This window comes from Molossus molossus, unplaced genomic scaffold (genome assembly GCF_014108415.1).
Source record: "Molossus molossus isolate mMolMol1 unplaced genomic scaffold, mMolMol1.p scaffold_m16_p_13, whole genome shotgun sequence".
In the NCBI taxonomy this organism is placed as follows: domain Eukaryota; kingdom Metazoa; phylum Chordata; class Mammalia; order Chiroptera; family Molossidae; genus Molossus; species Molossus molossus.
The window spans coordinates 58480547-58500625 of record NW_023425348.1 but is presented as its reverse complement, the minus strand read 5'-3'; the positions used below and the strand labels follow the sequence as shown (position 1 = coordinate 58500625).

The 20079-nt window shown below is 49.1% G+C and overlaps 1 long non-coding RNA gene across 1 annotated transcript; it reads left to right on the top strand.

Annotated features, from left to right (window-relative positions):
• Positions 1-4453: 4453 nt before the first annotated feature.
• LOC118629040 lies at positions 4454-19380 on the top strand. Its single transcript, XR_004959342.1, has 3 exons — positions 4454-4545; positions 17308-17421; positions 19328-19380. It is a non-coding gene; the product is annotated as an uncharacterized LOC118629040 (long non-coding RNA).
• Positions 19381-20079: the final 699 nt, after the last annotated feature.

The window sequence follows — 20079 nt, the reverse complement described above, 5'->3', positions numbered from 1 at the left end:
TCCGCCCCAGCCGTGGCTCCCAACCCGGCAACTGGCCACGCGTGCTGTCAACCGCTGTTCACAGGGAGACTGATTCAACTGACATTTACTTTGTGCTTGTCCTCACACCCGGACAGAGATGAGAAAGAGGCAGCAGCTCGGGGGAGCAGGCCTCTGAAGCAGCCAATTGCAGTGCAAGGTGGCCAGGGCCTTAGATGGATTTGGACAACGAGCTGGGGGGGGGTGCACACAGAGGGAGGAGAACATACATCTGATGTGAAGAAGGTACCCAACAAATACCCTCTGAATGAACTAACAATTTATTATTAGTGTTGCTATCATCTTTCTTTATTTTTATTGTTTGTGTGTTTTTTTGATGCGGGGAAGGATGGCTAAAGAAGCATGTCAGAAAACAGAGAATTTTGATCCTGGCTTTGATCCCAGATGAAGAGGACAGGTTCCCACACATTGGGCTCGGGACAGGGAAGCGGTTCGGTGTGACTGCGGGGAGGCAAGGCTCGAGGCGAAGTCTAAAGAGCAAGGGGACCTGCAGACAGTATTACTCAGCTCTGCCATGTACCGAACCACCACAGAATCTCAGCGCTTGAAAAAGAAAATGAGCATTTCTTTCGTGCAAGTGCACCTTTAGGTGGCGACAGTAGTTCTGCCTGGGCCGGGGCAAGTTCAGGTGTACCCCACACATCACTGCGGGCCCGGGCCGGAGGGCGCCAGCCACGAGGGCGTGTGCTCACCCAGGAGGTCGGAAGCTCTCAGAGGAGCAAACGAAACCCCCATGCTTCTCAAAGCCTCGGGTGGGAATGAAACAGTCCATCTGTCAAAGCGGGTCACGTGGCCACAGGAGCGTGAATGGGAAAAGGCTCTTCCCCGCGCACGAGGTGGTGAGCGGCGGGAGGGAACAGTTGTTTCACAATTCTCCAACCTGGCTTGACTACCACGCACTGCTGTTTTGATTCTGGAGCAAACGGGGAGCTGCTGCTGGTTCCTCTGTTTGCGTGGGACGGTTTCCTCCTCACAGGGGTTTGCAGAACACCTGCCGCAATGTGAAGGGCACTGCCCGTGCCTGGATGCGGGGACGCACCGCTCGGTTCACACTTCGCGTTTCTGAAGGGGGGGCTAGGATTTACTTATCTCCTGCCCCAGCACCAGCACAGCCCCTGCCCCAGCGTGTGCGCACACTCTCCGCTGAATGGATAAACGGTCTTACTGTATTCTCCACGTGTGGTTAAATGTAACAGGAAATGCACATTTCTCTGCCCCCATTGCCAAGTCAAGGCAGGGTGGGTGCTGAGAGAGGAGCAGACGCAACCTGCTTGTAGGGGGAATGAAAACGCTAAGCAGGGAAACCAGTAGGAGCAAGAGCAGGTGGCCCCAACCTCAGCTGCTACGCTCAGAGCCATTTGATGAGAACCTAGAGGGACTTCCGAATGATGGACTTCCTCCAGGTAATTGTCAGCTTGGAAGATATAGATTCCTAATGACAATGACTCACATATAGCGAGTGCCTCCTGTGTGTGCAGTCTGACACTAACTGGATGCATTTTATATATGATTTCACTGAGTTGAATCCTCCCGTGCCCTGGTTGTTAACGGGGCATCACTGGAGAGAACAATAGTCCGTTTCCGTCTTTGCTGGAGCTGCATTTTCACATGCTGGTTCCGTGGCAAACCAGGACAGAAGGAGCTGCAGCGATGTAAATACGACTGAGTCATGTAAGCACAGCTGAGGAAGTCAGTAAAACGATGAAGGCGAAGTGAGGTCGGGGAACTGCAGACGGAAGGCGGGAGGTCGGCTCTCGGACCAAAGCACAGCCAGGTCAGTGGACAACAGATGAGGATAAAAGCATGAAGGGACTTTGCTTCAGAATTCCATCTATGGGGAGAGACCGAGGTCCCAGGAACGCCCTTCTGCGGCGTATCTGATCCTCAGACCCTCAGGGCAGGGATGCCCTTGTTCATGTTGATGCCCCAGAGCAAAGCACCACGCTTGGCACAGAGGGGGAGAGGGTTAAGATCATTCACCAGCCCCTCAATTAAGTTTCTGTAGGTAGTGCTTCTTCCTGTCCCCCTCTGGCAGAGTTTTCAGTGGTGGAAGCACAATCACCCCAAGGAAGCTTAGGGTAACCCTTTCCAGTATTAGAACCCAGCCTTTCCTCCCTCCTGGCCCAACGCCCCGGCCTCCAGGGAACAGCCAGCGGGCACGAGGCCGCAGGAGAGGCTCCTGCTGGGAGTGGTGCAACCCAAGGTCTCCGAGGGCTGACGTGAGAAGGGCAGGAGGGAACGCAAGGCCAGTTCTTGGTGCCATCAGAACGGCGGCTGAAGTGCCTGAGTGCTCAGTTCACCACCAGAAAGAGCAGTTGCTCCTTGCATCGGAATCACAGAAGATGGTGCAATTTAAAAAAACAAACAAAAAACGGTCCTCCTTAAGTCTAGTTCTATCAGGTTCGCCTCGAACGGAGCGCTCAGACCTGCCCTTCCACCTCTGTCTCCCGTCTCCTCCTTTCTCACGCTGTCTCTGAGGGTCCAGCTCTGTCTGCTGGGCTTTCATCTGCAAGGTCTGTCTCGAGTTGTCCCCCTTGAGTCTCAGTTGGCAAGTCCTGTTAATTCTTTAATGGAAACACAAAGGGACTTAGGAGACTGACTACCCCAGGTAACTCGCACTTTAGATGAGGGGGACAGAGAGCAAGGAGGTCAGGCAGGAAGCAAGAAGCCTGGTGCAGCCAGGACCCTGCCCGGGAGTGGTGGACTTCGAACACCAGGCTGGGCCACCGTCTCAGGACACTTCTGAACACCGTCACCATGTTGCAGCCCCAGGACACTCACTGCTGCAGCTGGACGTGATCTCTGAGGGCAAGTCCTTTGCCTGTTTTCATCTCATAATGTTCCGAGAGGCTTACATGAACCTAACCAACTTTTCAAATAGGGATCATCTGGGTAGCAATAACTCGATGTATTAAAGTGCCCACAGTCAATGCCCCCAGGTGGGGATGTGGAGGGTGGTGGTAGGCAGGACTAAGAAAGGATGAGGGTGGAGCAAGAGAGCCGGAAGAGTCCAGAAAATATAAACAAGACACATAGCTTCTAGTGGAAGAGTCAAGGGGATGCATGACCAGCGACGTGTGACAGCTCCCGGCACTGGCAGCTCCGGAGCGTTCTGCACACAGAGGACAGGGCGTGGGTTTGAAAGACTTCAGCGAACAGGTGCCGTCGAGCCTGCTGAAAACAAGTGCTCACACTCAGTAGTCTGATGAGTGTGAGTTGCACTCCAGGTAGAAGGAGGGGCGCTCAGAGGTCTGTGGACAAATGGAAAGTGTCATTCGGGGGAACTCTGAGTACTTCTGTTTGACCAGAGCGCATGGTCACTACCCGGAGGCATAACAGGGGACACGCAGGGGATAGGCAGAGTTTGCTCTACGACTTGGGCGAAGCACCTGCCATTTCTGACCTTTAGTCAGTTCATTCATATAAAAACTAAAGACTAGAGTTTCTGTCCTCCCTAGCACACAGGACTTGGCTTTAGAATTATAAAGGGGAATAGGAAGGGGCCTGAAGGTTCATCTAATCCAGAGGTTTTCAAACTGCTCTTCCAGGACTTCCTCAGGGACCTCAGGTTTGTCCAGTGGCCCTCAGGAAGGGGACCTCAGGTTCACCCAGAAGGTAGAGCTCCCGATCGATCTCCAGCTTCCATCAGAGCAGCTGCACTTTGCTCAAGTATTAGAGGAACAGGTGAGGTTCTGCTGTTAAAAGGTGAAGTTTGAGCATCGCTGGACTAGTCCCACCCTCCCACTTTGTAGATGAGGAAAACAGAGGCCGGAAGGGCAAGAAAAGGACTCCTGGGAATCGCATTGGACAACCTGGGGGCTTTGAAAAGGCAAGGGTTTCACAGTATTGAAGCCACAGGTATGTTCATTTTCGTAGGTGCCAGCCAACAAGATTTTCCACAACACTTAAAAGACAAGAGATCAAAGTGGAAAAACAAATGCTAATGCCCCCAACCCTGCTGCCCACCTGCTGGGCCCCAGAGTTTCAAAGCTCGAAGACCTCTGAGGAAAAGCCCAGCACCCCACCTCCCCTCACCTGGGCTCCCAGCTGCTTCCCTGACCACCACTCCAGCCCCTCCCTCCAGGAGCTTCCCAGAGGCACTCAGTGTTCTGCTAGGCTTGGACCAACGCGGCTCCCGGGTAGCTCTGTCCCCTAAATGGTCTCCTTACTGTGGGGACTCTGTCTGAGCCCGGGGTTAACAGCGGTGGGTGGATAACTCTTCCATTTGTTAAAAACATGTTTACAAGGTGCAGGCAGAGAAAAGGACGGAAAGTACACTCGCTTCACATTGCTGGAAATGTTTGTTAAAGTGCTCTGTGTGTCTCAGGCAGCCCACTCCAGCGTCTGCTCTCAGCTTTCCACTTTTAGAAATGAGCAGCTGGAGGAGTTATTTCCAAGTCCTGATGGGCTGACATGGCAGCTCAGCCTCGCTCCTCTCTCTTCTCCTCAGGCATTTTTTGGAGAGTTTTCCCATGAGGGAAGTGCTTCAGAGGGGAAACATGTCAGGTATGTATTCCTTGTGATTGTCTTCAGGACGGTTTGGAGCACAAAAAGTTGTAAAAGAAATGAGATGAGAAAGGAAGATTCATGCTGAGTCTGTAGCAGGAATTTGCTGCTCCGTTTGAAGAGTGAAAAGGACTCTTGTTGGGGGAGCTGGGCTCTGAGCCCCTTAGGGAAGCCGGGGAGGCCCAGGGATGGCTTGACCTGCTGGGGGTTCCGGGTCACCCAGCCCAGCCCAGGTCACTGACTCCTCTGACTCCAGTAAATGGAGAGTAGGGATGCAGCCCAAGGTTAAGTAGCAATGAGTGCAAAGTGAGAGCGAGAGGCCAGCATCTACGCAGCTTGTGCTTCTGTAATTCCTGCTCTGCACATCCTTTCAATGCTATGTAAAGAGTGTCTTCGGGGCAGGGCTGATGCACGCTGGGTCTGCTCAGTGCCAGATGGGTTGTTTATACCCAATCTCTGATCTGATTAGTTAGACCTGTGCAATACAGGATTATGACATATTTTTAATATCACCCGAACCTCCAGGACTTTTTACCTGGTGAGCATTGGAGCAGGAGAGCAGCAGAGAGACCCAAAGCCTTTGCTTACGACACCGAAATTTACTAGTCACCTACTATGTTTCAGATCTTGAGACTTGCCTGCAGTCCCTAAACCTCAGGTCTTGCATGGCGTAGTGCTGCCAGGTAGGAACTCTGAGTCCCAGCTACCATCCAACCCCATAAAAGGCTCAGTAAGGAAAAAAGGCTGCAGAGTTAACCCCACCAAATCCCAGAGTTCCTTCTGCTGTGTTGACGCCCCTCCCCCACTGCTTTCTGCCACCAACTTGTTTGTGGGTCATTGAAAGGGAAGGGAACTGCAACAGCGGGAAATCCAAGCCTCCTAACTTCTGTTTATTCGAATTCACTCATCTTTTGGGAGGGAGGTTACCTTCCCTTTGAAGTTTTTGTCTTTAGATCTTTATTTAGAATGAACTTCAACCTCTTTTGTGCTTCTACAGCTATTTGTACAGCAACCAGTACAATCTCCATAGCGGTTCCCATAGTTGTTTACAATGTCTTCCCCAACCAGACGGGATCTCCTCTAAGAATTTGTCTTTGTCTTTAGAGGGCCTGAGAGTGGCTGGCACATAATGGGGCTTTATAAATACTTGTTAAATAATGATAATAATAAAAGCAACCTGAATGACTAAACACAGAAAAATGAATGAGTAAACAAACCCATTCCTTGCCTCCTGGTCCCCGAAGGCATCACTTAGTTATGTTGCCTACCTGGCTCCTGGTGATATTTGTGTTCCAGACCCCTGCTGTAGGTGATAATTCATTAGAATTGCGATCAGCTGGAGTGTCAGAAAGCCCTGACAGAGCAGTGAATTAATTAGTCAGGATAGAAGTTTATTTCTTTCTCATGGGGAAGTTTGGGAGAAAAAGGCAGGGTTTGTACCGTGACCCGTGGAATGTTTCTATCTTACGGTTTATGACCTCCATTGCCAAGGTCATTTCATGGCCTAGGATGGTTACTCCAACTTCGGTCATCACATCTATATTTCATACTGCAGGAAGGAAGAAAGGATGATGAAGAGCATGTCACTACCTTTAAGGATCCTGATAAAAGTTGCATACTTCATTTCTAGGTGAATCTCATTGGCCAGACCTGAGTTGTGTGACCATACCTTGCTGCAAAGGAGGTTGGGAAATGTAGTTTTTATCTGAGTAGCCACGTAAATTGTGGTTGTATTATTAGAGAAGAAGGAAGATTGAAGAACAACACACAACTTCTGTCATAGGACTCATTTAAGGGTTTTTATTTGGTCTTGTTTATTTGGTAAAGGAGTGACTAGATCAAATCTAATTTAGAAAGATGAATATGGCGCCTGGAAAGGAGAAGGGATTCGTGAAAGGAGACTGGAGGCAAGGAGACCAGTAGGAGGTGGTTGTACAAGTCCAGAGACGAGGAGGACTTGAATCAGGACAGTAGCAGGGGCTGGAAAGAAGGTGATGGGTTCGTGAAGCCACTTGGCAGTAAGTAGGCAATGCTGGTGTCTAAGGTTGTAGAGAGAGAGGAAGGAGTGTAGAATTAGCCCCTGATTTTTGATCTGGGGCCCTTGGAAATGGGAAGTCATTGACTGATTTGGGAAATGCAGGAAGACCCCAGGGGGTAAGCACTGGGCTGAGAGCCCTGATTTTGATTTGAGAATCTAAAAAGCTGGGCACCTCCTCAGAAGGAAGCTCGCAGGGTCACTTGCAGCAGTCATTAGGGGGTGGGTGCTTAGTAGCATGAGTACAATGGAGGAGGAAGCCCAGTTGGGGGCGGGGCAGATCCCCGTCCTCTCCCTAGTACTGAGGTCACCATGCTGTCAATGGGCCCTCATTGTCTTAGGGGCTGCCAACCAATTCTTCAGAGTTTCAAGACAGAAGTAATTTCAATTTCCCTCTAATTAAAAGGAGCGTATCAGTGTGTGCTTGGACCCTGCTGCGGCTGGAGAGGGGAGGGGGCTTCCCAAATCCACTGCCAAGCCTCTAGGCGGCATCCTGACTCTGGCGGGAGGAGTTGGGGTGTCTGGGGAGGGGCCGCCACGTGCCAGCTGGCTGTGCCAAGTGTAGGAGCAGCACGCCTGGGGTTCCGCCATGTGTTTGTTTATTTGGTTTGGCTGATGTAAAACATACACACACAGACTCACTGCCTCAGGGCCTGTGTGCAGAGCCCATGTTCAATCTTCAACTAAAATCGGAAACAGCACAGGGGAAAAACAGAAAGTCAAAATTAGGAGAATGCAACCAGGTAGCAGAGCTCATTCATTCATTCATTCATTCAGCAAATGAATGCCAGACACGACACAAGGCACTGGGCTACAATAAAACTCAATCCCAAGGAAGTTAAAGACAGGGTTGAGGAAAGAGACAAGGAAAGAGGCCTGATTTCAGCACAACGTGAAAGGCGCTCGACACAGGTCACAGCACATCTTCAATCTTGGCATTTCGATCCTGGACTAAAATCTAAATGGGCTTCCCTAATATCTAACCAGACTTTCATCCCCAAACCCCTGCCCCAAGCTCAGGGCGTTCCAAGCAGCCACAGGATCACCTCGCTCTCAGGTCTTCCCCTGCACCTTCATTTCCCCTGCTTGGCGACTTCTTCCCCGTGTTCTCTGCCACTTCCCACTTGGCCTCGGAGGCCCAGTGACATCGTCTCTGGGGGTAGCCTTTACAGACCATCCTCTGCGTCCTCAAGCGCGTCCTCATTGCCGGGCCTCGTCAACCTCTCCTTTCACAGTTCACCTGGCCACTTCCTCTGTGACCTGTGAGCCACTTGAGCAGAGACAGATCTTGTCCACATGTCTATCCTGGCAGTTCATCGAGGCCTGGCACAGAAATGCTCTCAATAAATCCCGTCCAAATGAACAGACGTTGTTTCGGGCCACCATGGCTCGCCTCAGTGTGCTACAATTAAAATGCCCTTGGATCCAGAGTCGACCCCGAGCTCTGTCGCTCCGACTGGCCAGGTCCCCTCTCTGAGCCTCAGCCTTATCCCCAAGCTGAAGCCGATCCTATTCCATGAGTGGCCTTATGTGAAAAGCTTTCTTTCATGTGTGTTCACCTTTCTTTAATGTACATGGAGAGAGTCTTTCTAGTATTATCATTGTTAGAAGACAGGGCTCTAATGAGTAAGGACACAAATCCTGAGTTCAAATTCTTTTTATTTTATTTTTTTATCCTCACCCAAGGACATTTTTTCCATTTTTGTTCAGATAGAGTGGGAAAAAGAGAGAGAGAGAGACAGACAGAGAGAGACAGAGAGAGAGAGAGAGAGAGAGAGAGAGAGAAACATCGACGTGAAAGGGACACATCGAGTGGCTGCCATACGCACGACCCAACCAGGGCCAGGGACAAACTGCAACTGAGGTACATGCCCTTAGCGGGAACCAATCCTGGGTCTCTCTGGACCGCAGGCCAACGCTCTAACTGCTGAGCCAAACCGGCCAGGGCCTGAGTTCAAATGCTTAAGAAGTCCCCTGGGAGTCCTGGAGTGCCCGTCTCCAGGGAGCTACCTTTGTGGCTCTGGTGCTACATTTCCTGCAGGTGAGACAATCGTGACTGTTCTCCCTCTGGCCGTGTCCTCTGACCACTGCTCTTGGTGAGCAGCGGGGTCTTCCCATGGTCCTTTCTCTGTGTGCGTGTGTCCCTGGTGTCTTCTTGTATCCAAATTTCTTCTTCTTATAAGGACACCAGTTACCTTGGTTAGGGCCCACCCCGAGGGCCTCATTTTAACTTTATCACCTCTGTAAAGGCCAATCCCCAAATACAGTCACATTCTGAGCTGCTGGTGGTTAGAGCTTCCGCAGATGAAGCTGAGAAGTACATCGTTCAGCCCTAACAGCCATTCACAAGTGCTGCCTCTTTGTAGGGTGACCAACTCATCCAAGTCCGCCTGGGATTTTCCTGGTTTTAGCACTGACATTCCCACATGTCAGGAAATGTGTCAGTCCTGGGCAAACTGGGAAGATTGGGGACTCTAGCTCATCCAGAAGCCTTACCTGAATCCTTCCCAACATATATACTAGAAGGACTAGACAAACCCAATATGCATCCAGCAGCCATCCTTCCTAGAGAACCTACACATCCATTCGCTTGCTTGATCCTTACTTCAGCCTTGTGAGGCAGGTGGGGCAGGAAAACAATATTCAAGTTACACAAAGGGGGAGATAGGTTCAGAAAGGGTCATCTTTGCCCCCCTCCCCCAGCCATGTGTACCTTTGTCCTGGTTCTTTCATTACCAGGTGCTTCATAGATCAAGAGCCAGGAAATGACGTGTATGTTTCTTTCCACCCCTGTCTGAGGGCCTAGGTGAGAGGTAAATACCAGGATGTATCAGTGAGCAAGAACTGACATTTCTCCGCACTCATATAAATTGGAGAAATTGAACAGACAGCCACACGCGCAGTACTTGGGAGGGGAGTGGTTGGGCCTTACAGAGCAAACGCCTCTGAATGGCAAGCAGGTGGGGGGGGGGGGAGGAAGCAGGGAGAGATGCAGTCTGGGTTTGATGACCTGCTCTGAAAGGCAAGGGGGGAAGCCATTGATTAGTGAGCTTTGTTCGATCTGCCCAAGGATCAAAGGGACAAGCACCATGTACGTAGATGAAAGTTGACCTGGATACCCTGTGTCCCAGCCCGGTGGGGTGCCAGGCTTCCCTAGGCCCATAGGTCATGGAGGATTCTCAAAGGAACCATGGGAAAGATGGAAAACCCACCTCTTCCTTGAACCCACCATTATGTCTGTAGGGCTTCCTCTTGCTCCTTGGGTCCTCTCTGGGGCAAGAGGAGATCAGGGTCGTAAAGGGGCCCAGGGCCCTCACTGCAGGGATGGAGGATTACTTCCGGCCTTTGGAGAGCATGGACAAGTAGCCAGGTGATAAATGCTATGATTAGGCTGAGCTTGAAGGACTGAGGGCATTCTACCAAGAAACCCCTAAAACTACCCCGGGGGGCACAGGAGATGATGCCTCAAGGAATAAAGTGATAGTTGGAAGAGTTTCCTGCTTTTCTTTGAGTATATGCAAAAAAGCCAAGGAGGTGACAGCCACATAGTACATTAGGGACCAGTCAATACTAACTGGACACCCACTCTATACCAGGATTTCCATCTCATAGGATCCTAATGGCATCCAAAGAGGCAGGCCCTGGGGTTATTCCATGACACAAGGGAGGAAAACAAGGCTCACAAATGTTGAGTAACTTGCCTGAGGACAGTAATTTGGCAGAGCCAGAATTTGAACCCAGATCTGCCTACTTAGAAACCTGGCCTCTCACCAGTAGAGGCACGGTCGTATCTGTGTTTAATAAACGTCTCTCTGGTCCTGATGTAGACTGGAGGGAAAGGAAGTGGAGACAGAGAGCCAGTCGGGGCACGACTGCAGTTGTGTTAGGCCACTGGTAAAATCCCCCAAGCCACAAAATGCAGTATGCAGAAAATAAATCAATCAATCAAGTTTCTTTTCTATAGACTTGAACCCATGTCCACTCTTGGCAGAATTTTAACTTTGGTTCAGGTTTTCCTCCCTCTTTTCCTTTTGTCTAGGTTGTTGCTAAGTTCTGTGGGGGGAGGGAGATGTAGCATTAAGCTGTGGGGTGAGGACTGGATGGTGATGGGGAGAGCGGCAATGGCCATCGTCCACTCATTCTGGCATCTTCTGGGACATGAGGCTCTTATCTGGCCTAGGTCATTGATTCACACAGGTCCTTGTGTGGCTGTTTCGTCTTCTAGGCAGCAGGGGGTCTTAGGTCCACTGCCTTCAGGCTGTTCTTTTGGAGGCTCTCTGGCCACGGCCTGTGGGAAATTCAGTGGGTCTGAGTTAGGCGATATACCCTGCTGTCCTAAACAATTACACCAACCCTCCTGTTTTCATTCCCTGTGGATCCCAGGAGAACTTTGAAGGTTGCCAAGTTGAAAATGGGAAGGGGACACAGGCCCTTTTGCTCTCAGATCCCAGAACTCAAGGAGAGAACTATCGCTTTCTCTGCAGTCCTGGGATTAGCCCAGGTGGGCAGGACACAGACCCCCTCTCAGAGACCACGGAGGCATCCACATTATTAGTTTCCTCGCTGGCTCTCTGCCAATTCTCCAAACTCAGTTACACTTTATACTTTCAGTAAGTATTCTTTCAAATCTATTGTTTAGGCTAGGACTTCAGCTGTTAAACCAGTAATTAAGTTACTTATTTATCTTCTAATTTCTGTGATAATTACCTTTCTCTGAGGCAATGGATACTCAGGTTTTATGCTCTAGTTTAATGGAGGAAAGGCCAAGGGATATATAGAAATAATAATGGGAACAAAAGCACTGGGGTTAATATTTCAAAGTATTATCTTGTTAATACATGCAGGCTATTTGAGACGAGTTATGACAGCAGCAGTGGGGAGGACACTAAAGACAGGAGATTAGAAAGACCTTCAAGAATCAGAATGCAAGTGTTTTAATAACTGGTTAGATGTGGAGGTTGAGGGACAGGGAAGATTTCTGTTTCATTCCAATGTCATTTTGCCCCTCATGAGGTTTCTCAGAGTGCCTGGAATCAGCCACCACATGCCAGGTTAGGCTGTGCTGGGTTTTGCTAAACAGAGCCAAGTCAAGGGCACTACATGACTGAAAACTTGTCTCATACCTGGCCACCTTTTGTTAATTGTTTAGCCTCTTGACTTCTGAGATGACTCAATGTAAAGCCTGCTGGAAAATTGTATAGAAATCAAGGTGGCTCTGCCTACAGTCCATTTCAAATTGAGAACCCGGAGGACCCCAGAAATGAGGGGTGGCACAGATTGGCTACCATCCAAGCTATTTTATGTTCAATTCTGCAGTCAGGACCACTGCTCAGTTAGGGCTGCTGAGGGCCTGGAGAAAGAACAGGTGGATCTAACCATGGGGCAAGGAAGCTGTTACAGAAAAGACTCCAACATTCAAAGGGTGGGCACAGGAAAGAGACTGGCTCCACGGGGGTTCCAGAAGAGCCAGTGTTGGGGGCCTCACCGTAGAGGACAAGGAGATGGTGTCAAGGCACAGCATAGAAAGACCATAATGTAGGATTAGGATGAAGGATGGAAACTCCAGCGCATTCATGGGAACCACATTTATCTTAATTCATTGACAAAGGTCACATCAGCCTTCACACCTTTGATGATGCCCGAGGCTGCAACAGTGGCAAGAGGAGTCGGATTTAGTAACTAACCTCAGATTCCACCCATCAAGTCTAGTAACATGAGAGCAGAAATAAAAGGGACTGTGCTTCTTTCTTGCTGATTAGACTGTGTGGTTCAGTGTGTGTGTGTGTGTGTGTGTGTGTGTGTGTGTGTGTGTGTGCATGTGAACCCTGCTACAGTACTCTCCTTACGGAAAAGCCAACATGCCCTGAAGGAGGAGACACAGGCAATAAATAAGTATATAGTATGTTAGGTGGTGATAAGTGCTATGAAGAAATGCCAGGAAGAAAAGGGGGAAGAGTGGCAGGTGTGGGTCTATGACATTTTAAATAAGGGTCATATGAGGCTAGAGGAGGCCTCTTAGTTCAGGAGCATTTGGGAGAGAACAAAATGAAGGGAACAAAACAATGTCCCAGGAGTCCAGGAAGGGGGAACATCATGTGCAAAGATCCTGCGGCTGCAGCAGACTTGACATGTTCAAGGAGTAAGGGAGGAGGATGCACTAGATGAAGGCAGAGAGGATGCAGGGGGCCAGGCCTTGGAGGTCCTACAGGAATTGTAAGGACTTTGGATTTTTAAATGGTATCATTGTTTTAATAAGATAAAAAGCCCCTGAAAATGTTTGAGCAAATAAATGATGTGATTCAATTATGTTTTGACAGGCTAACCCTCATGGAGGTGGAGAGCGTAAGTATGGCGATCAGTTTTGAGTCTGGTCCAGAGGGCAAGTGGGCCAGAGAGCTAAGGGTGGCTCCTACCAGAGTGGTAGCCGTGGAGGGGATGAGGTATGATGAGATCTGGGATATATTTGTAATCAGCTGGCTGATGTTTGCGTATGGGCTGTAAGAAAGAGGAATACATGGGGACTTGGAAGCTGGGAGACAGATTCTGAGTCTCTGCGATTCGGGTGAATGCAGTTTGGGGGGAGTGCTCTCAGGCATGATACCTGTGAGGGCGTGAAGGAACCGGAGAGAGGGCAGAGTAGCCCTCTGATGTAGTTGCAACAGAGGCCTCAGCTGATCCCACGGGAAGTTCTGAAACTGGGATAACCATTCATTATTGTCCCACCAGAGGCAAAGGGGCTGGACCTTGGTACCCTCACATCAACCAGTCATTGGATGCCGGCCGCCCTAGGGAGGGGTATAATCATGGTGAGATGGCTTCCGTCTTCTGGGGGCACTTCCTGGAGACATTCTGCTGTGAGCGCTCTGTGGCCAACATTCCTGCCAGTGGGGTAGTGAGCACCTCAGACCTGAAGGGAAACCAGGTGACAAGCCACACTATGCCCCACAGGTACTCACTGCAGTCTGCTGGGGAGAGGGTCAGGGACGAGTTCTCAGAAGACCCCGTGCTATTTTCCTTACTCATATGACCTTGATTATGAAAAGAGTGGGTGCTGGAACAAGATCCAAACTAGAGCGCACAAACTGCTCTATTTATACTTATGAAAGTTTTAGCTAAACTGAACTCTGTTACTGTCTTTAATGCTAACATGTTTTCAGCTCCCAAAATTATAATAAATTCCTCTGGTTTACAACTAGACCATTATGTGTTTTTTTTTAAGCTATTAATTCAGAGAATATAAGCATTTTCTGGGTCAAAATTGATATTTCAACTGGTTCAAATTTCTGGTGACCCAATATTCCTCAGTGAACAGAATTATAATGTACTGATCTTTTTAATAGCACTGAGGTGCAGGAAGTCCCTTCCAAGAGCTGATATAAATTCTGCTTGCTTCATTTCCTGTAGATTTTTCTGCATAGGAGTTGGAGAATGGCTGGCACCAGGATCTGTATAATAGGCTATTTCTGCACTCAAGAATGATTCTCTCCCTTCTGAGAGAAAAAACATCAGATTCAGGTCCTGGAAGCTGGCAGAATATATCATAAGGTGTATATGCCTGGGTATGAGTAATCATATGTATGTGTGTGGTCATGCACTTGCATCCTTTGGTGTGTGTATGGTTGTGTATGTGTGCACATGTGTATGTAGGCAAGTCTGACGGAGTATGTGAGTATGAATATTTTTGTTTGTTTTAGTTTGTATGAGAATCTACATATATGGAAGTATGTTTATATTGCATAAATATCCAGGTGGGTGATCCAGGTGTGTGTGTGTATTTAGGGGTGTGTGTGTGTGTGTATTTAGGGGTGTGTGTGTGTATGCATATTCATGAGAATGAACATGTGTGGGCACATCCACAATTCTCCCAGCTACGTAGGTAACCAGGTCTCATGGTTCCATGGCAGGAATATAAATGTCAAAGTCAGTGTTCTTGCCTGCAGCAACTTTCCTCTGGTGACCCTGCTCCAAACAGTTTCCTTAGGGGCCCCTTCAGTTCTTCCCTTTCTTCCCACCAGGGGTCAACACCCGAAGGGGCCTCAGGCAGCTTCCCAGCTTTTGGAGCTGACTCTCTGATGTCCGCCCCAGGAGCCTTGGCTGTGGCAGTCCTGTCATGCTGGACCCTCTGCTGTCAATGCCAAAGTGACAATTGATGATCAGAACTAGGGCTGCCCAGAAACCCAATTTCTGCAGAGCCCTTTGATCTGCTCAGCCTTGGAGTGGAGCAGAGCCTGGCACAGGGACCTTTGAAGGAGCCTGGCCAATGAGGGGGCTGCCAACTGGCCCAGCCCATCCCGGCAGCCTTTGATGCCCACCCTGCCCTACAAGGGTCCTGCTACAGAAGCAGGCAAACCAGAGGGGGTGGGTAGAAACCAGCCATGCCACTCTCTATACCTCAGCCTCTGTGGGAAGTTACCACCTGGGTGCTTGGCCTGGGATGCTTGGTTGTCAGGGATGCAGAAGCCAATTTGTAGAAGCAAGACTCTTCCAACTGCCCATTTATGGATTCAGCCAGTTTTGTGGAGCACTTACAAGGTCAGCAGGGTGAAGTCATCACATACCCAGCCCCTCGAGTCAGAAAGGTTGGATTAAACCTGGCTGCTTAGCCCTGGCCAGTTTGGCTCAGCGGATGGAGTGTTGGCCTACGGACCAGAGAGTCCCAGGTTCAGTTCCCGCTAGGGGCATGTACCAAAAAAAAAAAAAAAATTAAACCTGGCTGCTTAATATCTGTTCCAATTTGGTCAAGTTAAGTGACTGGCATGTCCCCCTTGGCGTGCCTACTTCTCATCTCTTACGATATCTCTTATGATGCTATAAGGACCAAACAAAGTAGTGCAAATAGGCACCTGACACCTGTGAAACCCTCACACACATTAGCTGTCACCCTTGCAGGGAGGCTGCGTGGCCAAATGGCGATGGCCCAGCCACATTCTAGCTAACCTACCTTGTGGGACAGTTATGAGGCTTAAGTGAGCTACTCATATGAAGTGCTTAGATTAGTGTCCGACAGAATATGTGCTTCAGAGAAGTGAGTTTTTAATAACTTAGCATGAGGGTCAGCCTGGGCAGGGTGCTATGGAGCCCTTCGCCTACCTCTGGAATAAATCTTCATTCTTCAATACTTTTTTTCTCTTAAGAAATTAGTTTCATCCACTCCTGTGGTTTTAACTGCCGCCCCCTAACTCCCAAACTCCAAATTCAATCCTGTCCCTTGGATTCTATGATCTATTCTATATTCCATCTCTATTCTACAGAGAATAGTCCAAACCACTGGGCATGGCAGTCCAGGTCTCCACCGCCTGTCCTCAGGATCATAACTCACAACCCCTCCTCTCTCCACCTCCCGTGGCCCTATCCCCCAGACATCCTGGGCTATAAGGCTGTTGTGAGAATACCTATAGGTATTTGTGTTAGCTATTGCTATTATTAATGAGTAAACACCACAGAGTAGCTCGATCTATGCCTGAAAAATGCTTCACAAATAAATAATTAGGACCTTAATGGGGCTACTTAAAGATATAGGTCTTTGAAGAGATGGGAACTTGGAGATTCAAAACCAGGGACAGAAATAACCAACCAGCAGCTTCAAGGTGAGCCACGGAATCCCTGCCCGCAGGCTCGGAAACACATGGATAGGCCCAAACCGAAGGAAGTCAGGATTCCGCAGAAGGGGCAGAGGACTCTGATGGAATTAGGACTTCACCCCAGGCTCCAGCTGACTGCCAGTCTCGCCTGCCCCGCCCCACCCTGCCAGCAGAGCGGCCAAGTGCTGAGCACAGCCTCACCACTAACAGCCTCACCACTTCCTAGCTGTTCCAGGGACAAGTTACTTAGCTTGTCTCTACCTCTGTCTTCCTGCCTATGCAGTAAAGGTAGCATTGGTACCAATCTCATAAGACTATTGTGAGGATTGCATTAGAAAATGCAAATAAAAATCAGTATTTGGCATACAGTAAGTGTTTAATAAATATTAATGATCTCTCTTGTTCTGTTGCCTTCAGGCTACCCCACCTCCCTTCCCTAGAACCAATAAAAAGGGAGCTGATGCACATGTCAAGATGCCCCTCCTTTTCTTGCTAAGTGGCGAGAGAGTGTCCTGAATGGTCTATCAATGCCGGCAACATGCAGTAGGTCACTTTTTACAGAATGAAGCCCAGACTTACCTTTCTTTTTTTTTTTTTTTTTTTTTTTTATCCTCACCCGAGGATATTTTTTCCATTTTTGGTACAGATAGAATGGGAGGGAGAGAGAGGAAGGGAGAGAGAGTGAGAAACATCGACGTGAAGGGACACATCGAGTGGCTGCCACCCGCACGACCAACCAGGGCCGGGGACAAACTGCAACCGAGGTACATGCCCTTAGCGGGAACCGAACCCGGGTCTCTCAGGACCGCAGGCCGACGCTCTAACTGCTGAGCCAAACCGGCCAGGGCCAGACTTCCCTTTCTGACATCCAAGAGTCCCCTACACCATCCCCACCTCCAGATTTCTCTCCAGTACACTTCATTCACATGTGCGACACCTCACCCCACCTGGGCTCTTCCAAGTGATCCCACCCAGCCTCGCCCTTCCTTCTTCCTGGGCCTTTGCTCGTCCTGTTCCCCCAACCCGACATATCCTTGTCACTCCACACGACCCGTCTCCAATGCCACCTCTTCTATGAAGATCCTCTTTATTTTTCCAGCGAGATGGAATCTCTGTCTCCTCTTTCTTTTCCCGCCTTACCTTCAGGTGTGCATCCTGACACGGCTCCCCTGACTTCTGTGAGCTGCTCTAGCAAACGAATCAAACCCACGAAGCCGGATGTTGGAACTCCAATCTATAGCCAGTGGGCCAGACACACAGGTGATCACCTTGCTTGTGACTGGTGTCTGAAGTGCTGAAGGGTGTGACGGGGGGGAGGGGGCAGTCTTGTGAGACTGAGCCCTTAACCCGTGGGGTCGAATGCTCTCTCCAGGTAGATGGTGTCAGAATTGAGTTACATTGGAGCACACCCAGCTGGTGTCCCAGAGAAGTGGTTGGTGTCGAGGGAACCTCTGCACGCCTGGTGTCCAGAGGCGAAGTGTGTCGCATGAGCAGTAAAGGAGGCTCACAGGAGAGAAACACCCAGTAGGGAAGCACTGGGTTTTCCCCACACAAGGGGAAGACTGGAGTCTGCTCTCCATCTTCATGGATTTGCATCTGCAGATTCAACCCGCCGTGGCTCAAAACTATTTTTTTAAAAATATCCCAGAAAGCTCCAAAAAGCAAAACTTGAATTTACCAAGCATCAAGAACTACACTGAATCACACAAATTAAGTGAGGTGTAGGCACACCCTGCTGTGGCCTGCATGCAAATATGGGCTACCTGCAAACGCACCTTCGTTTTACATAAGGGACTTGAGCATCCGTGGGATGTGGTATCCGAGGGGACTCTGGAACCAATCCCCCATGGATGCCAAGGGACAACTGTACATTACCTTATATGGAAAAGCCGTGTTTGCAGATGTAATTAAGTTAAAGATCTTGAGAGGGGGAGATTACCCTGGATTATCTGGGTGGGCTCTGAGTATAATCACAAAGTGTTCTTATAAAAGGGAGAAGAGATACAGACAATGGGAACAAAGGCAAAAAGACGATGGAGGTAGAGATGAGACGATATGGCTACAAGCCAGGGGCTGCTGGCAGCTACCAGGAGCTGGAGAGGAAGAAAGGATTCACCCGAGAGTCTCTGGAGGGAGCATGCCCCACCTGCTCTGATTTTGGCCCATTGGTACTGATTTCAGACTTCTGGCATCTAGAACTGTGAGAGAATAAGTTCCTGTTATTTTAAGTCACCGGGTTTATGGCAATTTGTTACACCAGCCACAGGAAATGAACACAGGGACATAGCCCTATATATAGCTCTTTGGTTTATGCTCACACTGCGTTCTGGAAAAGAACAACCTAACCCCTCACGGTTTCCCAGACTGGTGCCTGAGTGTCTTTACGGACCTTTCCATCATCCCAGCAGACCTGCATTCCCCAATGTATCACCAATACTTGTCAGAAAATAACTCTTTATAGACGTTTGGGCAATAGCATTTTGGGGCTCCACAGATCTGAATCTGGGATAATGGGTGTGAGTTTCCATGGGGCCTCGTGCCCGAGGTTTAGAACAACTTTGCTAGGCTGCAGGTGGACAGAGGGCAGGGCAGACGCTTAACCTGAGCCCACTCCTTTCCATGTTTCTGCAGAATGCCCAGATCAAGTGAATTTCTGATTTCTAGCTATAAAAACATGCCTGTTGGTAGCTGCTTTAGTTATAGATGTTTACATTTTGCATATGTTCCATTTTCTACCCAGGTGTCAGGCTGAATTAAGAGGTAAAACCATCTGAACCTCAGCAGGAGCCTTTGTTTTTCCCTTTCCTTCCCTTCTTTTTTCCTTCTCAGTGTGGAAGAATCATTATAGCCTAAATCTTCCTCTGCGAAGAAAATGAGTCCATTTATTCTTCTAGCCAACAGAGCCGGGGCTTGCCTTCCTGCCCAGAGCTCGGAGCTCATGTCCTCCTTGGCAAGGAGAGAAAGAAAGGCTATTGCATCCTTTTTTTTTCCTGTTTGTTTGATAAAAAAGCATGTTTGTTTTTGTTCATAGATTTAAAGCCCAAAATGGGCCAGTACCGTAAATAAAACATGTGCTCTCATTTGAAAAATTTATTACAAGGAATTTTGTTTATGATTTCATCTTCTCCAGTAATAATTAATTGGAGGTCTTCTGGGGTCCCCACAGACCATCATTCAGACGGTGCAGAAGAATGATCCAACACAGCCTGTCTCTGTCTCTCAGCCATCGCCAATGGGGCTTCTCTGGGTGGGCTGCCCCGTCAGCCTGTGTCGACGAAGTTGAGTTTATGACATGACTTGCCTGTTCACCTGTCTGGGGCATGTTTACTAAGTCTGTAAGTGACACTGAGGTCAGAGCACCTTTTCTAGAATTCCTCGAAGGAACCTCTACCATGAAATTGTCCTGATCTTTGAGAACCATGCAACCCCGGCCCCCGCGTCACTTCTCAAGTGCCGAGGACAAAAGGTTATTCAAATTGTTTGGTTTAACAAAGAAAACACACACACACACACACACACACACAGAGTCATACAAACAATAATAACTGATATTTGGTGAGTATATCCTGTGTGCTGAACATTATGCGGAGAGATTTTTACATGAACGACCTCAGTCCCTACGACTGTTTCGGTCAGGGCAGGCTGGGCTACGCCATGGTAACAAACAGTCCCCAGATCTCTGCAGTTCACAATGACAAGGCTTATTTCTCTCTCTTCTCCCTGTCTGCTGGGGTGGCATGGGGGCTCTGTTCCACGTGGTCCTCACTCTGGGATCTGAAACATGGCATTTGTAGCAGAGGAAAAGAAAGTTCCAGAGGATCTCACATCAGCAATTAAACAACATATATCATGTCTGAGCACAACGTATTGGGCAGAACTAATCTCATGACCCTTCCCATTCACAAAGGGGCCAGGAGG